Source organism: Struthio camelus, chromosome 1, assembly GCF_040807025.1.
Source record: "Struthio camelus isolate bStrCam1 chromosome 1, bStrCam1.hap1, whole genome shotgun sequence".
In the NCBI taxonomy this organism is placed as follows: Eukaryota; Metazoa; Chordata; class Aves; order Struthioniformes; family Struthionidae; genus Struthio; species Struthio camelus.
The window spans coordinates 78,643,235-78,662,598 of NC_090942.1; the positions used below are offsets into that span (position 1 = coordinate 78,643,235).

Genomic DNA, 19,364 nt, shown 5'->3' on the forward strand with positions numbered 1-19,364 from the left:
GTAAACTGAGTTTTTTTGTTCTTTTTACTCAAAGATTTTTTTAATGTGTTTGACAGACACAAAAAAAGTGAATAATGCTCATGTGGGCTAAACAGTCACTTGTCTGTGCGCGTGAGAATGAGCTGCAGTGACTATTCATTGGAATGGTCTCATCAGCAGGAGCTGGTAAGCGCTTGATGCTTTTGAAAATTAGGCCATTTATTTCAGGGCCTAAACGTGCACTTGGGAACTTAACTTCAAGCATGCATTTCTCAGTGCCATGCCTGCTAGACGCTAAGATACAAAATCCCTGAGCAGAGATCCAAACAAAATCTCAATGTTTTTTCCCTCTGAAGTCAGTGGAAGTTTTAACATTGGTTCCAGTGGGACCAGGAGTTCACCCTGTACCTTCTCTATATTTAGTTTAATGCTCAGCATGCCATCAGCAGTTAATCAGTACACAAGGGATTCATTTATTTGGTGAGAGCAGGACTGTGGTAGTAGTGATTTCCTCATTTATTCCCTCTAATAACAGAAAATTCTTTGTCATCACCCTGCCTTAACCAAGGAAGAAAATGCCACAAATCAACAATCATTTTATGGATGAAAATACCCAGTGTTTTGATGAGGTACTTCAGGGATCACTTTGTGGCATTAGAAATGATGGACGGGAGAGACTTCACCTAGGGAACCAGGAAGGTGAATGCTTTGGGAAATACTCCACTGGATTCCTTTCCTTGGGAAGTTTGACATGTCACATCTCCTGTCTTTTCGCACAATGCAATGTATGTCAGAAGGCGCGACATTTTTATGAGCCCCAGAGACAAGTCATCTTTCACAGTCATGATTAAATGATACCTAGAAAGGGACAGATCTGTTTGAGGCAAAGAAATTTCTCGCTTATAAAAGTGGAATTTTAACAAGATGTTCTCATGAGCCCCCTTCCAGCACCTCCCTTTCCAGTTTCTGGAAAGACTCCTTCTCTCCTTACCAGTCCCCTGAGCTAACCACTTCTGCACCAAAGAGGGTGATGCTCTAACAGAAGGCAAAGAGAGAAAGAAAAGCCCTTAGCTGCCCGCCAAGGCAGAGCGCTGTTGCTGCTCCTTACTGTGCCTTGGATGACCTTGGATGGCCCACTCCTGACTCTACATCTCAACTTGAAAAGAACAATGTATCTGCTGTCTATTCAGAAGGAAAAGAAGTGTGTAATTAGTATACGCACAGTGACAGGATGCATGGAGTTTTCTATAAAGTTAAGAAATGCAAAAAAAGGCTAGCTCACTGAAAAGAGACGTTGTATCGAATTTTAGAAAATACTTGGAGAAAGAGAGAGGAAGAACAGCAGTACGAGACAGGAGAATGCTGGATTTCTGAGACTATTACACTGTTTAGTAAATACAAAAACAAGTATTCAGAAAGACAGAAATCCTAGCTCCACTGCAGTCAGTGGTAAAACTTCCATTAATGAAGACTAAAATTACAGTCTAATACCTTGTCATCGCACACTATGCCAGCCAGTTTTATACTCTGCTATAATCCTTACTAAAATGCGATTGATCCTGGAAATATTTTCCCCTTATCTTTCTCTCTTTTGATCTGATTTCCAGGGATGCTGCAGTTAACACTTCCCGCAAAAGCACACCTACTAACCTGATTCAGAACCAGCGAGGACAATTTTGCTTGAAAATGAAAAGATACAAAAAGGTTTCTACCAAAATTTTTTTTCAGACTCTGGCTGAGAATAGTTTTAAGATGTGACTGACTATAAACACAAACATAATCTAATGAACACAAGGGTGAGTTCAGAGTAGCCATTTCTACCTGTGGGCTGCAAACACCTATAGTACCATGAACTACTTCTAAAAAGCTAGAAAAGGCAACGAAGAGAAGGAAATATACTGCCAGCAAACATAAATTTGCTCCACAGATGCCTGCACTGACCCTGGAATTTTCTGAGAATCCAAAAATTCAAAAAGTTGAGGAATCACTGTTTTAAAATGTTTGACATTGCTGACCTTCCTGAGCTAACAAGGTATCATAACTGGACTTGCCTAAGCATAGAGCATGAATATTTACACAAAATATTTAGCAGAAAAAACAAAGCCACAAACCATTTTAAGAAGGGATTGGAATTTGGATGCGATTCTATGCCTCTGTGTTGCCTTTCGCAGGCTGAAATGAGTGTACGTTTAATAGACGGAGAAGCTATTTGAGAACGGTTCCTATCTGGTCACTCAGATTTTAGACTGGTTCCCTAAGGAAAAGGCACTTATTTACTCATAGTCCTTGTGTGCTTGTGCATGTATCTCTCCACCGGCAATTTCTGCATGATCCTGCCTCAGCCAGACCTCACTGCTGATTAAGTTCCTACAAATTTTGTAGGTGCCGGCAGGCAAAAGGAGCAAGACAATACAAGAGCCTTGGCAAAAGGGAGAAGCTGCAATGCGAATTTTACCTCGTTTGACATCAGAGAACCCACAAAGGAAACAGACCTCCTGCCTGGCACTGTCTTCGGTCCGGCCTCATCATCACTGCAATCCACTAACCCACAAAAATGCAGTTTTCATTACCTCTGGATCTTGTGGAATGACTTGTTTTGCGAATGGATATAACAAATCAATTGCTGATTAGGAGCTTTGCTACTATCTCTGGGGGATGCAGGACTTTAACCGCCTAAGCAAAGGGCAAGATCCATAGTGCACGTAGGCTAGCGTGTGCCTCCATTAGCACCAGGAGATGATCTAACCTTCAGATTTGAGCTGCAAACTAATGGGGGTGACAGAGTACTCAGTCCTGTGTTTCTAATGGTTTCAGTACTCACTGATTTGCCCAAAGGTTACATGTGCCCAGGTAAGCCTTGTTTTTGTTTAGGAAGCCAGGCTACAAAATAATTGGTAATTTATTGGCAAATGTCAGGCTCATCTCTGTAAGCCATAGTTGTTGCAGTTGCTGGATAGATTTTATCCTGCTTTCAGAATTTATATGATGTCAATACTTATGTTCATTTATTACAACTAAGACTTTAAAATCATAAAAACCAATCTGTTCATCTCAAGGACTTACGAATATAAGCATCTAAAACGAACAGATATTAACTGAATAACTGTTCTTTTAGCATAGAGACAAACTTCACATGTGGAATAATTATTCACTAACTGGAAGAAAATTAGAAAACAATTATTTTGATTAGGTGAGATTAATTAAGCTACAAGATTTAGAGGAAGTGTGATGAGCTTGCAGAGAGCTTCCTCCCACACTGCACGCAGTGGGTGCTGGACCATAAGCATCGAGTGGCAGCTGAAGTGGCCTGCGGTCGCACGATGCCCAATGATGTCGCTAAACAATTTCCCAGGGATGACACTGGCAATTAACTCTTTTGTGCACTGGGTGCTGCCTGAATCAGGAATGGAAAAGACAGTGCCGACAGTCCTCCAGAACTGAGGGTAATACAATTGTATGTGCCCATCTGCATCGGGATTTAAATAGCTATGAAATACGCCACAGAGCTGTTTCTTATCCAGTTCCTTGTCTGGGCACCCTCATTCTTTCCATGAAAACATAACGCACTTCTGAGAAGGAGCAGTCAATATCAAAGTGTATACACTTGTTTCAGTACAAAAGCATCCACATAGGGCTTTGCTTCAAAATGGTTTTTTTTTTCCGTTTTCCATTCCTATTTGAATCTGAAATGACTTTCAGGTGTGCAAACCGGAAACATTACCTAACATGAACTGAACACCCATCCAAGAAACCTTTTTGTTTTCCAGGCTATCTACTACCTTTGGCCTTCATTTGCAACAACTCTTAGTTTTGCAGTAGTTTGAATTAAGGTGTCGCAGGATACTGAGAATGAATGAAGAAAATGACAAGATGGTAAAATTTACATTTTTTTCTTAGAAATGGTAGCACGTTGTTCCAGAGCTGAGCAGCAATTACAATTCCCTCTTGTGCTTCCCCTCTCTTGCTTCATAGGGAAAGTAACCTGTTTCCAAGTTCAGGCCCAACTAATTCCCTCCAGCTCGCTCAGCTCTGCAGGGAGCTCGGCCCCCACTCACTTGCGCTGTTATTCTCTGAAGACGACGGCAACTGGAACAACAAGAGGGAATAATGAAGCTCCAAGTAGCTTTTCACTTCCTTAGGTGGTGAGGAAAGGCAGGTTGCAGGCTAACCCTCGCGTGGAAGCGCTGAGTGCAGATGTTTCCAATCCAGCGCTTCTCACTGATAGAAACCGGCAGATTTGTGTCTTTTATATCAAGTGCCTGCAGCACTTGATCGGCACATCTATTTTGCCCTGAAATGTGTAGGTGGAAGGAGTGATGGAAATGTTTGGGTACGTTCTAAATTCTGATTCATTTCTCTTAAGGTTTTGTATAAACACATACAACTGAATTATTTACGAATTCCTACCTTTTCCCCTACCATGACAAAACAACTTGTTAAAATAGGCAAAAAAAAAAAAAAAGGCAGTGGCAGATCTTTTATAGCAAAGAAAAAACACTCCTCTGTTCTTGCAATATTGTTCCTTAAGAACTGGGAAAGTCAAAACTTTGCATGATATTGCAGTGAAGGAAAACCTGGAAGTAAAACAATCTCTGAAGAACAACTTTTCTTCCTTCAGCAATTCCCCTTAATTGGGAAGCTACAGTTCTCTTTCATTTAGGATGTAGAAGTTTTAATATACATTTGTACTGTGGAAAGAATTTGATAAAACACCTCAAAAGAACAACTTGCTTGCCTTATAATGGTCAAAGATAGCCAGGTTCTCTGCTGCAATTCAAAATTCAATCATTTAAGACATTACAGAGCGCTTGTCTTTAGACTTTCCAGTCAGCTGCTGCAACAGGAATAATGCCTTTTGACTGCAACTGCTTTTTTTGTCTATTGAGTCAAGTTTTATCTTGGTATAATTCAATTAACTTCAGGAATTTGACTCATTATGTACATTTCACTGTTAAACTGTTCAAAAATGATTTCAGGGTGAAAAACTGCCCTAAAGACAATGAAAATAGTTTTGAAAATTATTATTTCATTGCATAAAGGATTTTATATACTTTGCACCCATTAACTGATTTTTAACAGAGCCAATGATTTATGACACACACCAATGAGAGAAAATAACCTGGCACATGAATATGCCGTAGGAAGAGTGTGCATTTACACAGTGAGCTTAATTTAACTCAGTGGTTGAGTATGCATAAAGATGACCCTTTTCACATGCTGGGCTCTACCCAAATATGTCAACTACTGTTCACAGTGACCGCTATGGAGATTACATGCCAGCTACTGAGGGGTTATACACCTCTCACTTCACAGTCACTGCCCGCAACAACACAAAGCAATGCTATCCAGCAATTTAGGGCATGGGCATAATGATTTAAACCCACCAGGGAACAGAAAGGAGAGAAACAGAATTATCTCGTGTTGGAGTGTGGCAAGTGCACTTGCACTATCGCTGTGCTTATCGTCATGAATAGGGGGAGACAGAGGGAAAATATACAGCCCTTAACTAGGATTGATCTAGTCATTAAACATCAAGAAAGAGCCATTTGAAAGATCACCAGCTATGGTAGGGGAAGTAAGGCATAAACTGGAAACATCATGCCTACATGGAGTTGTCCTTGACAAATCACAGGTTGAAAGAATTCCCACAGCCTTCAATTCCTTCGTTTTATGCTTTTTATTTGCCTGGTAAAAATCTTTGGATTTTTTTCACTGTCTTTGACAGTGAGGTTTTATCATCCATCAGAAATAAATTGACCAAAAATGTGTAATTTCTCTTGTGGGAGTTTCAGTTATTTCAGTTACTGAAGAAGAAGAGCGAGTGGATATGTGGGAGCGCCAGGAAGAAGTTTCCTCTGTAGATGCAGTCTGAATATTCACTTTTTGTTTCTAGGCAGTGGTATCAAAGACAGAAAATCCCATAAGCTTTGAACTGCAGATACTCAGCCAAAGCTACGTCAAACAAAAGTGATTTTGAAGTTAGTTTTTCAGCTATTATTAATGTTCTTGTTTTCTAAAGTATAATTCAAACAGATATGAAAAACTGTGTCACTGCCATATATCCATCTTCCCACCCCCACACTGTCTATCTAGGTATTATGTTATCTGCCTGAAAATTGAATTAGTTTCCAGGTTGAATGACGTTCATAAAACTTTCATTAAAACTGGGCTGAATTTTATGAGCAGAAAGCCACATGATGGCTCGGGAAAGAGATCAGAGTAAGCTCATTGGAATTGCATGGTTTCATTGGAAATCATGCAAAGTTTTGTAGGTTCAGCTGTGTTTTGCTTTGAATTTATAAATTTTCTCAACTACCAAATTAAATCTAGAGGTAGGGACTTGTCTGAATTCAACAGGAAAGCAACCTGTCCGTGAGGTACTCCTCAATCCCCTCAAAGCTCAATGAACACTGTGTTACAGCTTGAGATTTGACTATACCTACAAGTAACAGAGAACGTTGTACCACTGCAGTTTTAAAACATCTTGTCCCATTTATAGAGAAGTTGTGGTAACAAGGAATCTGCTATATTCCATATTTTAAAGTACAAACTTTGCATTCAACTGCACTGTGTTATTTGTGGAACTATCTAGATAGAGCATGTTCTATAATCAAAACAGCTGATCTGCGCTGACCATAAGCCCTATGCTGTAAACTGTTCTTCTTTAGCTCACATAGAAAGCTTCTTCTCTTCCGTGAGGAAAAGTCTGCAGGCAATTGCTTTGGGGAGAGGGCTGCCCAGAGGCCTTGCCCCCCTAGACTTAAAACCAAGAGTGCACATGGCATCAAGTGGTCCCTAGGGAGGAAGGAAAGATGCCACAATGATCTTTGTCCTCTCAATCTGTAGCCAAGCTCCAAGCCAGCAGTCATCACTGGCACTGTGAGAGGTGGTGCTAAGGATAACTATAGAACTGAAGGAAGATACAGGGAACTACAGGCCAGTCAGCCTCACTTTGATCCCGAGGAAGGTGATAGACCAAATCCTCCCTGAAACCATTTCAAAACACATTAAGGCCAAGAAGGTGACTGGGAGTAGTCAGCATGTATTTATGAAGGGGAAAATATGCTTGACCAACCTGATAGCCTTCTACAATGACATGTCTGCCTTGGTGGATAAGGGGAGAGCAGTGGGTGTTGTTTATCTTGACTTTAGCAAGGCTTTTGAGACACTGTCTCCCATGACATCCTCATAGACAGACCAATGAAGTATAGGCTAGAGAAATGGACAGCGAGGCGGGCTGAAAGCTGGCTGAACTGCCAGGCTGAAAGGGTTGTGATCAACAGCACAAAGTCCAGCCAGAGTCCAGTCACTAGTGGTATACTCCAGGGACAAATAAGGGGGCCAACATTGTTTAACTAATGACCTGGATGAAGGGACAGAGTGCATCCTCAGCAAGTTCACAGATGATACACAACTGGGCAGAGTGGCTGATGCAGCAGATGGTTTCACTGCCATTCAGAGGGACCTCAATAGGCTGGAGAAATGGGCAGAGAGGAATAACATGAGGTTCAACAAAGGGAAACGCAAAGTTCTGCACCTGGGCAAGAACAACCCCATGCATCAGTTCAGGCTGGGGGCCAAGTGCCTGGAAAGTAGCTTTACAGAAAAGGACCTGGGAGTCCTGGTGGACAACAAGTTGGACATGAGCCACCAATGTGCCCTTGTGGTGAAGGTGGCCATCGGCATTAGAAAGAGCACTGCCAGCAGGTTGAGGGAGGTGGTCCTTCCCCTCTACTCAGCACTGGTGAGGCCACACCTGGAGTGCTGGGTCCAGTGCCGGGCTCCCCAGTAAAAGAGAGAAATAGACCTACGGGATTTAATCCAGTGAAGAGACACAAAGATGATTAAGGGACTGGAGCCTCTCTCGTACGAGAAGAGGCTGGGAGAGCTGGGACTGTTCAGTCTGGAGAAGAGCAGGCGCAAGGGGGATCCTATCAATGTGCATAAATACCTAATTGGGGTTGACTGGGGACAAGAGGCAATGGGCATAAAGTGAAATGCAAGCAATTCTATTTAAACCTAAGAAAAAACTTTTTTTTTTACTGGGAGGGCAACTGAACACTGGAGCAGGTTGCCCAGAGAGGTTGTGGAGTCTCCATCTTTGCAGATATTCAAAACCCAACTGGACACAGTCCTGGGCAACCTGCAGTAGTCGACCCTGCTCTGAGCAGGACTGGACTAGTGGACCTTCAGAGGCCCATTTCAAATGCAACTATTTGGTGACTTGGTGAATTGCTATGAAGTGGTCATGGGATCGAAGAACATGAAGCCTACTGCCACCTTCGTTGTGCTATACCAGACGAAACTTCCATACACTTGTTGTAAATACAGCGTAAAAACAGTCACAGCGCTGAACATCTCTTTCTTTGAAGGAAAGATTGAGCATTTGTGAGAAGCAACTTTTCTAGAAACATTCCTGGAGGAAGACAAGATGTGTATGTGTTAATGAGTTTGCTGGCAGGTGACACACAGGAACCCTTTTGTACATCAGCATCGACCGCACCGAGAGTGTGCCGTCGCTGCCAAGTGCACCTTGTACAGCTTTTTATTGCAACATGGTTTGCAGTTCATCTAATCAGATTAGCAGGCATGTAATTAAATATCAGCTCCTACTAGGACATAGGATTGAAGACCCTTTCTCTGGCTTTGAAAGGATTAGGGGCTGGAAAACTGGGTTTTTTTATATATACTTGGTGGAAGGGAATAAAAGGATGAAGTTCAGGGATTATACAATATCACACTGAGTTATAAAAAAGAAACTCAAACACATGCCATTAAAATGAAATCAAAGACGACGCTAAGGAAAATAGTGAACTGTCCTTCTCTAGGCCTCTCAAACTCAGCAGAAATATTCAGGACTCAAGTTTGGATGTACACAAAATACTCATTCTCACTGCAGATTATGTCTTTTGGGTATGAACTGCTTCATATGGGCAAGACAGGGAAAAAAGCTCATACTGCCTGCGCTAGCATATGATGGTACTCTCCCGTGAATGAAGGTGTTTGGTCTGCCAGGCCAAACTGGTAAGTTTGACAGACTCCTCACGCAGTAGGCCCTGCTTCACCGTGGAAGAGGATCTTTTCTATTGCTCTCAACAGTCACCAGGTCCAATTCTTGCAAAATAAACCCAGGAACCAATACAGTCTCTGAAGTGGCTTTCACCTCTGCCTTCATCTTGCTCTACGTGAGGGGCTCGCAAGCTAGGTCATACAAACCATTTCAAAATGATATGCCTGTACTGCACTGCAGCTGCAGTAGGGGGGAACTGAATCCCAGGTCATTTAAAAACACGGGCAAAGACAAAAGCACAAAGGGCTCAGGCAGTTTGGCGAGGCTGAGTGTTCCTGCAAGAGATGCCCACTGGCCTGGAAAGAGCAAGATGTACTGCGGATCAGGGTGATATGTACAAGCCCACCTATTTCCTAGCACCAAGCTTAGGTGGAAGAAGTTAAGATAGAGCTTAGCTTTCTTCTGTTCATGTACACAGCTGCTGCCGCTGGTGACAACGGTACCTGTTACCGTTGGCAGTGACAAAATCGAATCAAAGTTTGGTCAGTATTAATTACGACCAGGGATACAAAACAGAGGCACCAGGGAGAAGCAGAAAATGAACTGTGAGCCTTAATGAATTTCCTCTGAGCAGCTTCCACTTCATACGTCACACTTCAACGCAGTGTTTAAAATTTTATTTCTTTTTTTTTTAGGTCAGTAATAGAAAACATAAATTATGCATTATTAATAAAGTAACTTACAAACAGTCTAAAGCCTTTCAAGAAGGTGAACAGAGATTTCAGAGGCTCTACTACAGAAGTCGAGATTATGGTCCTACCTACAGAAGTAAGTATTTGCAACCCTTTCTAAACCACTCAGAAATGTATTTCTGGACACTTTCAGCTGCAGAATATAAACAAAGGATTTACAGCTGGGACGACAACTTTCAAAGCTGGTGAGAGTATAAAACTAGGGACGAAGTTGGCTTTGCCATTCAGGACTGGTTGGTGATCGCTCCCAAAAGAAAGCATACGCTATGCATGGATGTGGTTAATGTAATACCGTTTGTTAAACTGAATGGTTGCTCTGTGGGATTTGTGGGTCTAAAGACAATTACAGGCCTCATAAAAACTAATGGCCCCACAAAGCACCTTGCTCTGCAGCAAAGAGACGGAAAACAAAAAATCAAGCCTCAACTGTCAGGAAGACTGTTAGGAGATAGAGAAGTTGCACAAGTTGTTATATTGATGTTATAGATATGTGTGAGGTTAAGCAGATATGTGTGATAACAGATACGTGTGAGTGTAAACACTGAACAGAGCTGAATAGTAACCAGTCTCCATTTTCAGAGACCTCAAGCCCACAAAACCAGTCAAAAAATAGGTTTCACAAAGATCTGTGGTGAGAAATTGTGAGGAGCATCAGCTTGGGACTCAGAAGACCAGATTTCCTCCCCAGCCTTGTCGCTAGCTTGTCAACTGTCTTCAGTATCAGCCCTAATCGACCTGGCTTCAACTTCCCGCTGGGGGAAACAGGCAGAACCATGCTAACGAAGAGCTTCGGGGTGTCCCTGGTCAAGCGGGCTATTTCTGTTTTAATGGCCACTTAAACTTCTGCTTTAGAAAGCATTCCTTCTCCACCCATAGTACCTCTGCACCCATTTAAAGTGCCTGTTCACATACTGAACTGCTTTCACTACAAAGGCTGAAAGATAAAGCAAATTCTGTCCTACAGCATGGCTACCCGGACATGAAGATGTGCATTTCATTATTACTCTTATCTATAGGGTAAAGGAAGAAGCATTGTCAATACTTGATTGGATTCATACTAAGGTTTGTACCAGTATAACCATAAACAAATCCCTCCTTAGCTGCAATAGTTATACACCAGCACGAAAACTGCGCTAAGAGAAGTGTAAGCCCATGAAGCAACTGAATTAGTAGAATTTATGTTACCACACATCAGCTGGGTGCCATGATAATTCCTAGCCTTCGACATGCTAAGTAATATGAGTTCATAGTTCCTTTAAGCCAATTTTACTTCTCAGTTCAGATGGATTAAGAGCATGAACACAGTTGCTACCAGAAATTTGCAAAGCTGTGGTAATTTAATAACTGGAAGTCATAAAGCAATATCCTACTTTTCTTACGTTGTCAGAGCTGTGGTAAAGAGATATTAGTATAAAAGAAAGAAAATGCTTTTGTAGACTTCCTGGCATAGGGATAGGGCCTTACAATCGGGTACACAAAATCAAACAAAATCAAGCTCCTTCCTCTTACTGCAATAATAAATAATTACTGAACCAAAACAGATAAGGGCAATTACCAATGGGTTTGAGAATGATTATTTTAATATGGAACAGCGCATTGTTAAAGCAATTAAAGTGCTTGCAAAAAAAAAAAAAAACCCTCACACACAGAAGGATTTTAACATCTGCAGGTAGGTAAATCTATCAACACTACTGCTGTGTTTTCAGTCACGCGTGTGTGGCTTACACCATGGTCCCAGTCTGCTCCATGGTGCTGCTTTTTCTGCCATGCTTTGCTACTCCTTCCTGCAGAATTATATGTGCTTTTGCAGTGGGAGGAAGCAATCGCTGCCTACCATACTGATAATTTATACAGCCCTTTTGAGATTCCCTTCAGCTGAAAGGCAAAAGGTTTTTATTGAAGCCATTATTGGGAGGTAAAAGAACACACAAACTTCCCTTATCCTCATTTGAACGGCAATTATATCTCTGGATGAACATATGTGAGTGCTGCAGATTAGATGAAAAAAGACATACAAGGGAGGTTACAGTAGCCTAATTTTTTTCTAGCATGTCTCAATCTGCACATAGTTCCTGCAAGGAAAGGAGGTGAGAGAAACAGATATAATATACTTTCCAAGTGATCATTTTTGTTTTTATGGCTAGCTTAGTGATGCATCATCATACAAAGGAAAAATCATGACCTTCCCCAGCTACCTAGTCCACCTGCATCAAAACAATAACTAATCTTTACTGTTATTTACGTTTTCTTTTTTCATGTTGCGCAACTTTTCCAAAATGCAGAACACAAAACAAAATGTAATTATTTCTAATGTCTGACACATTTTTACATTTGAAAACCATACTTGAAAAATCCCCAAAACAAGAGCAGTAGCGACAAGCACCATCACGGTTATTCACTGCCACTAAGTCAATTTAAAGACAAGGATTATTTTAGAACATGGCATTAAGAGAGGTCGTAACAAAAATAAGTGCAATAACATCTAGCACGCGTGCAGAACTCGCTGTGTCCCATACACATGGCAGGTACTGGTTAATTAATCCGAATCCATGTCTCTCCACTAAGAGTTAAGTGGATCAACATTATTATCTTCCGCAGAAGAAGACACTGCAACCAAAAAGTTAAGCAAGGCCAATCCATCAAACCAAAGTAACAGTTGTTAAAAAAGTCTCCTCCCACTCTGCAACACAACCGCAGGAGAAGTCTGCCTCATAGCCCGCAACGTTCCCTTCCGGAGAGAATGGGATCGTGTGACACAGATCTAGGAGGAAAGGAGGTTTTTCTGTCAATCGTGACTTGAGAAATGTAAATATGACATCAAAGTGGCAAAACCGGAATTCAGTTCAGCACACTTGACTTGATATTGAAATACTAAAAGAATGCACTACATAATCTGAATGCAACAGAGTAATAAAAACAGAGCTAGGCTTTGCACTATCAAGGCCTTAATTCACCTATTCAGATTAGCAGCACCTTGTATTGAACTGAATTTCCTTTACTTTATATGCTGTAGTGCTCCCTGAATGAGCTACATCTTGGCAAATATGCTTTGTTGTGTGTTGACATCTTTCAGTATACATTGTCCGAAGCTACCGTTCTTCCTCTTTCAAAATATTGCATATTTGGGAGGGATACTAAGAGATAATCCCCAGACCTGCATGCGAGAGAGCTCATTCTAGTTGAGTCTTAACAATATTCAGAGCCTTCCAAACACAGGCACCACAGAGGATGCTCTCCTCCTTTACACGTGTTTCTCCTCTCTTCACACGTATTTCTGGAAGGGGCATCTTGCTGAAGCTTCACCAACACTCAAACAAGAGAAAACCCTATCCAAAGGAGCACTGGAAGTGTCCAGACAGACCTTTCCAAAGAGGTGTCAATGGAGATGATTTTGCCTCAGGTAGATTTGCCACCCATGTTCTGCTCATACAGAGAGACACAGGTTCTGTAGCTGGTTTTGCATTAGCAGCAGCTTTCTAATTAAATTACACTAGCTTTAAAAGCTATCACTGCTCATAAGATTCACTTCCACACTCTGGAACATTGCTATTTTTTACTGTCTTCTCTCTTAGAGAATTATACCATTAATGATGGGATTAATATTAAGCCATTTCATTATAAATAAGTTGGATGCACTATTAATATCTTGAATTAGTCTGCATCTGGCAAGCACATCTCTGCCCTTGTCCTCCTTCCCAAAAGAAATTTAGAATGACAGATTCTTTAGATGTCGCAAATGAAATGACAGTGAGGTTAACGGCTGAGATAGGACTGGATAGCTTTTAAACAAGACAGGACACTAAGCTTACCTTTCCAAGAACTGCCAAGAATCTGGTGATCATAACAGTTGCCTGAACGCTGAGAGCTGGCCTGTTTTTTTTGCCAGGTGCTGTACAGATAGTGACAATGTAAAGGCTCACGCATTGCTCTTTGAGCTTGCCGAAACAAGGGAGTTTGCTTCCAAGAAGACTTTAGTCTCCTGGCTCACTCACTTACTCGTGGCCACTGCTCAGGTTGGGACTCCACACTCTGGTGACGTGAGTTGGTGTGTTAGCAAGAGGGCTCCCACATCTTTTCATGGTGCCAGCCACTGCCCACACCTTTGCTGTAACTACAGCAGTGAGCTTAGGCCAAATCAAATCACCCCTTTGCTCTCTGCAACGACGGCAGGGCACCACTAAAAAAAAAATAAGGAAGACTTCCCCTTTGCAATATAGCCAAGTCAGTGCAGCCTCCAGCCTTCCATTTGGCAGGAAGGCATCTGGGATCAGATCCTGCTTTATGCGAGAGAGCAGATGGAGAAGCCGAGGAGATAAGAAGTGTTCTTTCTGAAGAAGAAACTCTCCCTCTGAGGGGAAGTTGGGGACAGGATAATTTCCATGATTCACCTTTTGATAATGGTACAAAAATAGTGTTTGGGGAGTGATTATTATCAACCACGTTATTGACCAAATAAATCAGCAAGACTTCCTAGAACAGTTGAGGAGCGTGACCTATTGCAGCAGGTACCACTGTCTGAACATGGTGTCAGGAAAAAAGGGACGTGACTTCAGGCCTCTGCTTAGCTTTGAAGTGAACTATTGCAGGCAAGGGGGGGAAAAAAAAAAGGAAAGGAAAGAAAAAAAGATTGATTTTCCTTCTGGCAAATATTTGGCTACAACGATCTGCTCATCTGTCATTTGTCCTGCCTTGAGAATTGGCCTTTGCAGAATGAAACAAACAAACACTGCTACACTGTATGGCATTTTGCATTGACATAAAAGCCTTGCTAAGGATAACAGACATTTATAGAACAATTCATATGACTTTAAAATGATCCACCTTTGCCTTTGCTTAGTGTTATTTAATCTAACAGTTTGCATTTCTTATTTGAAACGTACGCAGAGTAGTTTGTGTTGCTGACAGTTCTGCAGAAAGCCTGCTGCTGTCTGTTAAGAAGACCTGTCACTTGTGTGCGTACTGATGTCCTCTCCCGAGAATAAGATTCCACATGGACTATTAGAGGCACACTATGCTCCTCACCTCTTCCTTAAAAGGGGTAGAGACTGGCTGCACTAGCATAGATTCCCCAGAAGACCTATATACAGGTTTTCTCTATAGTACTATCTTCCACTGAAAGGGGCAGGTTGGAAAAGAAGAGAATAAACTGCTGTACTTGCTCTGATTATGCTCAGCTTGCTCCCTTGAGGACCACTGCCAATTGTCAAAGGTTGGCGTCACACTGCAGCTTCTATAAGGCTGCCTGTGGCCAGGCAAAATTCAGGGACGTGAAGGCAGCTCGCTCACACCAAGCTCATGACAGCTCATCCGGCACATTTCCTACCACCCACTCTCATGCTTACGCTCCCTATTTTGTGAGCGCAGGCTTGGTGAAATAGAGAGTTGGGCTTTAACCGTCTGAAGCCTTATCTTGTGGGTAATTTCTGGGAGGTAACAACTTCACAGCCAACTCCTGTGAAGCAAAACTGGGACATGTTCACTAAAAAGAACGAGAAAAATTCTTGTATTTATTGGACTAATTTAATTCTCGGTGAATCTTCAGCTGAAGTCAGTTAACCTTCAAGAAGCGTGAATTTGCCCATTTACGTCCACGTTCTTATCTCTGTGATCCCCTGTTTTGCTTTACTCTGGCATCACAAAACAAATAATATGGATGATTTAACTGCCCAGCTGACAATGCATACAGGAATACTCTAGGGACATAAAGTTATTTGTACCTGGGCACTGGGCTTATATTCATATTTAGGTAGCTAGATAAGCATTCTGATTAACAGGTTCTTATCACATCAAGATTTTAAAGGCATCTGATCCATATAGCCTCTACAGAGATGCCATTGAGCCCCATTTCTTTTCTCTTTTTGGGGGGATTTATATAGCCCCCCGTAAGCAGATGATATACAGCATACACCTTTGGGTAAGCTAAATCTTACAAATTCTGTCTGATTCAGAAACAATATGTTTTATTGACATCTGCTTAACAATCAGGGAAAAGCTGAAGAGGCATAGAGCATGTTATTATTTTTCGCACAAATTCTGGTGCTTTTTTCCACATCGTGTTAACCTCCGAAGTACAGTAAAGGCCAGTGCAGAGTTGGGAACAGCCTAACATCAAAGTGTACAAGTCTACACCAAATCATTCCATCAAAGACATCTCTAAAAGTAATCTGAAATAATACCTTCAGTGATACGAAAAAGGACAAATAGGGACTCTGAATACCAATGAAGCACATAAAAATTGCTTCTCAGTTGCCTTATCTAATGTGCTTCAAGATTTCAAAGGAAAAACATCGTATCCTAGTATGAGATCATTTGCATATGGTTTAGGACTGTTGGCTATATTTTGGTAAACACTGTATGTGCATGTGCTAGCAAATACATTTACTATATGACTTATCAGTGATGCCAGCCTTCAGTGTGGAGGTAAGTACATGACCCATCCACGGCACACTGATAATGGTAACAATTTTTTCAAATACCTTAATTCTTTTCAGTAAATAATAGCAAATAATCTTAAAAGAGCCATTTTCTATATTTTGGTAGTAAAAATAGCTCTAGCAGCACTTAAAAAGAGCAGTTTAGTTTTCTTTTTTTTTTTTTTTCTTTCCTTAAAGTGTGAGGGAGAAGCAATAGATAATACCACAGAGCAAAGAAAAGTTGGTTTCAGGTGAGGTTAAATGGACTCCACGCTTTCAAAACCTCCTTCCCTCGTGGAGGTACAAAAAAGCAGATGAGCTTTTGGGCCCAAAAGCTCTTCTGAAATTCAGAAGTGGAAGAAACAACCTTTAAAGCAACCTTAATGCACATGCATAAAAATACAAAGCAGGATTTCTCTGTGTTAGACTAGGTGTGTTAATCATTTAGACAGTGTGAAAGAATAGCATGTTGGTACCTGTGAAATGACTTTAAGAAGGCCCAAGGTTGGGCTGGAGCTGCTGGGAAAGGGAAGTAGACATTTAAAGCAGTACAGCTCTCAGAGCAATGAGACTGTTAATGGCTATCCATTCGTCACCGGAGCCAGACCTAAAGCCGTCGTGCTTCCTTTCTTTCTTGCTACGCCGTGGGTGCCTGAAATTCAAGGATTAGGATATGTGACATTTTCACAGCACGATCCTCAAGCCGGCAGGCTCTGAAATCACTAAGTGTCCAAACAGTTTCCATTGTGCTCTCATCCATTCCCTGCAAAGTCAGATCAGCAGGGGAAAAAACTGCCTCCATATATGAAATGGGAATAGTACAACACCTGCTGGGCCTGCGACTGTATTCATGAGGTACGTAAATGAGCTGACAACGGGAGGACGATGTAACTGGTCCTGCAGCACAAACTCTGCAGCAGCTAACACAGCCTTCCTAAGATATATAGGGTTCATGAACTAAATCCTGGGTATTACCAAAGCAATCAGTGTGTGTTGCTCAGAAAGCTTACAAAATGCAGGAAAATTAGCCTGAGCTCAGGGAAAACAAACAAAAAAGATGAAAGTAACAATGCCAGAGTATCAAAAAGGCCTGAAAGTCTTACAGACATCCATCCACAGAAGCATTCAGACTTTGGGAAGCTATAAAAAGTACCCAAACCTGTGGAGGTTCCACAAAGATCAGCCATCCTTCCCCACCCAAAGGCACGTTGCTTCATAGGTCCAGGAACATATTTTTACCCAGAGCGTTAAGTATGGTACTTGTTATAGGGAAGAAACCCTGTTCAGCACACCCGACTCAGCCAATCCTCCATTTAGCCTCTTTTGGGAATTCCTCTCCACAGATGCCAGCTTTAGAAAATGAGTTAGAGCATGCCTACACATCAGTGCAACGTGGTCCTGTGCAGGGATGTCTAAGTTAGCTCTACTGCCAGAAGCAATATAGATGCATTAACATGATACGCCTTCTCAGCAGAGCTAAAAAACGTGGGCAGGGTACCTTGTTAATTCAGCTTCCAACACACAGGTTGGCTTTGTTACCGCCTGACACCTCAATAAGCTATGAAGACATGCCCCAGATAGCTGCATCCAGTCTTCCTGTGAATACAGAGCAGGCTTACCCAAACAGGAAATATGAAGAAATACCATGTAAAGCCAGTCATGCAATGAAACTCAAGTGGTTAATGGGTCACACATTGTCTGGAGGCCGGCAAAAAGTGGAGTACCGAAGGGGTCTATCCTGGGACCTGCCCTATTTAACATCTTTACTGATGACCTGGAGGAGGTGATGGAAGGCTTGCTCATACAGTTTGCAGATGACACAAAACTGGGGGGACCAGTTGATACATTCGAGGGCTGGGCTGCTGTTCAGGAGACCTGCACAAGCTGGAGGAATGGGCCGTCAGGACCCCTGTGAAATTCAGCACAGACAGACGTGAAGTCCTGCACTTGGGAAGGGAGAAGCCCTTGCAGTGATACAGGCTGGGAACTGCGTGGCCGCGAGGCTCTGCTGAAAAGGCCCTTGGGGTCCAGCTGGGCAGTGAGCCGAGCACGGACCAGCGGCGTGCCGTGGTGGCAACGAAGGCCAACCACACCCTGGGCTGTATGAACAGGAGCATGGCCAGCAGATCCAGAGACGTGATTATCACTCAGCGCTTGTTCCATCCCGTCTGTAACGCTGTGCCCAGTTTTGGGCCTCCCCGTACAAGGAGGACATCACTGAACTGGAGCAAGTTCAGTGGAGGTGGCCACCGGCATGGCTGGAGCTGGAGCACTAGTCCTGCGGGGAGGGGCTGAGGGAACGAGGCTCCTTCAGCCTCGGGCAGAGAGGGCTTCAGGGGGCTAATAAGCAGCCTGCTGGTACCTATGAGGAGATTATCGAGAAGATGGATCCAGGCTCTTCACAGTGGTGCGCAGTGGAGGATGAGAGGCAGCAGGTATAAAGTGAAGCAAGAGAGATTCAGACTGGGTAAAAGGAGAAACTTTTCCATGATGAGGGCTGCCAAGCAGTGAAACAGGCTGCCCAAAGAGAGATGTAGTCCCTATCCCTGGAGTTTTCAAGATGTGGCAGAACGAAGCCCTGGTCCCGTGTCAGAGCTGACTCTGCTTTGAGCAGGAGGTTTGCCTGGAGACCTACTGAGGTCCCTTCCACCTGAATTATCTTATGATACTTCCTATCTTGGAACCTGGTAATGAAAGACTGAAATGACTTCCTATCAGCAAAACCATGTGCCTGATTTCTGCCAGTTTTTCCATGAGGACAACACTTCTTTCGCAGGTACCATGCGGAGTAGCGATTTTTTCATTTAAAAGTCAGATTTTGTATGATACTGTAAACAAGTTGCCTCCATGAGGGATTCACTTCACTCCAGTGGGGTTACTGAAGTAAATAAATGCCTATCCAGTGGGAATGAGAGCATTTTGGCCTTTTAGTTTCAAAATGACCAGGAAAAAACGGCCCACGCATGTTTCATATCGGTCAGTGACATATCTACAAAATGCTGGAAACTCTTCCATGACAGATATAATTTCTGATTCTGTTTTCAGTTAACATTTTCCCCCTCTCCTTTTTAAAATTTTGTCAGTATATGAACTAGTATTTGGACAGTGAAACTTTTCATTAGTCTTTTTCTAGGACATTCTTCAACTAAACTAAATATAGCCATAAAATCCTCTGTTAGATAAGATAATAGAGTACTGCAGTAATAGTCC

The 19,364-nt window shown here is 42.3% G+C and overlaps 1 protein-coding gene across 19 annotated transcripts in view; it reads right to left on the minus strand.

Moving 5' to 3' along the window:
* Positions 1 to 19,364, minus strand: part of SHISAL1 (shisa like 1) — a 349,437-nt gene that overhangs the window by 115,087 nt on the left and 214,986 nt on the right. For 2 of the 19 annotated variants that reach the window (XM_068951714.1, XM_068951712.1), the window contains exon 2: positions 16,631 to 16,806. The exons of the other annotated variants lie outside the window; for them this stretch is intronic. The gene's annotated coding sequence lies outside the window, so the exon portion shown is untranslated. The remainder of the gene's footprint in view (positions 1 to 16,630; positions 16,807 to 19,364) is intronic. 19 annotated transcript variants of the gene reach the window in all.